We start from the raw sequence: 2418 nt of genomic DNA, 5'->3' as shown, positions 1-2418 counted from the left end.
TGCCTGACATTGAAATCGCTCCATTTTCTACACAGCGACACCGCGTGGCTGAGAGTGGTAACTATCCTGAGATATTTTGGAAGATAGTAATCATAATAATTACAAAACCTTTGTTTACACTGGAACAGGTTCACAAACTCAAACAAGACACATATTACTCTTACTTTGTTAACGAGGATTTTGCATGCCTCCATAAATTGGTTCAAATAACTAAACAGTCAAGGGCACTTGAGGTATAGCAGGTAAACATGAAACATGAAATAAGCATATCCAAAACATGCCTTTTTTGCCTGTATGCAACTCATACCATGCAGAGATGGAATACAGAGTCAGAAATAGATTTGTCATATGAACATTATGACTAAAAGAGAGAATTTCGGTTGTGCTCATCAGGCCTCGTGGCCTAATGGATAAGGCGTCTGACTTCGGATCAGAAGATTGCAGGTTCGAGTCCTGCCGGGGTCGGTGTTTTTTTTTTTTTTTTTCTTTCCCCTCTCTCCAGTGTATAAAAAATATACATATATATTTGAGGTGGTTTAGCAGACATTCTTATCCAGAGCAATATACAACATACCCAGAGGAACAGCTGCCTTGCTGGTGAAACGAGTGATTTTTCAATTCCAAAGCTACTTCTCTAACCATCAGGCCATGGCTTCCTAAAACCTGCTATCCCTTTTAAAGTCCTCTCTTTGACACCACACCTACCCACCACCTCTTTATCACCTTTGTTCCCTTCACCAATGTGCCTCATAAACCTGCTCCAATCACCACTCTCTCTTCCTTGAGTACACTCTCCACCACTTCATCCAACTCACTCCAGAAATCTTCTTTCTGTTCACCAACACTTGTAAATCTATTTCAGGTCATAAAGCTTACAGAAATTCATATGTTTGTAATTTGTATCATTGTGCATTCAGCTATGTGCAATTTCTGGAGTTTGTTCTGAATAAGACGATTTGCCAAGACGCACATATATATATATATATATATATATATATATATATATATATATATATATATATATATATATATAATCAGGGGTGCAGATCCGATGTCAGGATTGGGGGGGACACAAAAGTGATTTTTTTTTTTTTTTTTGCCTGTATGCAACTCATACCATGCAGAGATGGAATACAGAGTCAGAAATAGGTTTGTCAAACATTATTTGTTCCACCATTTCTATCGAGAATGTGAAGTCTGAAAATACATTTGTTTGTACAATTTTGAATAATTTAGGGGATTTTTACTGGGGGGGACAATTCATTTTTTTCAGAAATTGGGGGGGGGGGGGGGGGGGGTGTCCCCCCGGGATCTGCACCCATGATATATATATATATATATATATATATATACGGGCAGGGGGCGGCATGGTGGTGAAATGGTTAGCACTGTCGCCTCACAGCAAGAAGGCTCAGGTTCGAGCCACGTGGCTGGCGAGGGCCTTTCTGTGCGGAGTTTGCATGTTCTCCCCGTGGCCGCGTGGGTTTCCTCTGGGTGCTCCGGTTTCCCCCACAGTCCAAACACATGCAGGTTAGGTTAACTGGTGACTCTAAATTGACCGTGAGTGTGAATGGTTGTCTGTGTCTATGTGTCAGCCCTGTGATGACCTGGCGACTTGTCCAGGGTGTACCCCGCCTTTCGCCCGTAGTCAGCTGGGATAGGCTCCAGCTTGCCTGCGACCCTGTAGAACAGGATAAAGCGGCTCGAGATAATGAGATGAGAATGAGACATACGGGCAGCACGGTGGTGTAGTGGTTAGCGCTGTCGCCTCACAGCAAGAAGGTCCGGGTTTGAGCCCCGTGGCCGGCGAGGGCCTTTCTGTGCATGTTCTCCCTGTGTCCGCGTGGGTTTCCTCCGGGTGCTCCAGTTTCCCCCACAGTCCAAAGACATGCAGGTTAGGTTAACTGGTGACTCTAAATTGACTGTAGGTGTGAGTGTGAATGGTTGTCTGTGTCTATGTGTCAGCCCTGTGATGACCTGGCGACTTGTCCAGGGTGTACCCCGCCTTTCGCCCGTAGTCAGCTGGGATAGGCTCCAGCTTGCCTGCGACCCTGTAGAACAGGATAAAGCGGCTAGAGATAATGAGATGAGATGATATATATATATATATATATATACTAGTACAGGGCTTTTCAAAGTGTGGGGCGCGCCCCCCCCCCGGGGGGCGCCAGAGTTCTTCAAGGGGGGCGCAAGGTGAGGAAAAATAAACCAGAATAAGTTACTACTGCGGACATTTAGTGAACTTCAGCTAGCCTTGAGACAAAATGGATCGATTTTTAGTACCTAAAGCTACAGTGAGTCAGGAGACAGAGTCTGGGCCAAGCAAAAAAACAGAGCCTCCAGGATGTTGCGATTTGCAACTTCAAGGCAAATTCAACCAAGCCCTGCAAATTCAGGGCGGTGTTGCAATTATATCCA

The 2418-nt window shown here is 44.6% G+C and overlaps 1 non-coding gene across 1 annotated transcript; it reads left to right on the top strand.

Moving 5' to 3' along the window:
• The first annotated feature begins 392 nt into the window (after positions 1-392).
• Positions 393-465, top strand: trnar-ucg (transfer RNA arginine (anticodon UCG)). The gene has a single exon. It is a non-coding gene; the product is annotated as a tRNA-Arg (tRNA).
• The last annotated feature ends 1953 nt before the right edge of the window (positions 466-2418 follow it).

The sequence above is a fragment of the Neoarius graeffei genome, chromosome 2, assembly GCF_027579695.1.
Source record: "Neoarius graeffei isolate fNeoGra1 chromosome 2, fNeoGra1.pri, whole genome shotgun sequence".
In the NCBI taxonomy this organism is placed as follows: domain Eukaryota; kingdom Metazoa; phylum Chordata; class Actinopteri; order Siluriformes; family Ariidae; genus Neoarius; species Neoarius graeffei.
Note: the sequence above shows the minus strand (reverse complement) of the source record. Positions and strands in the feature narration are given on the sequence as shown.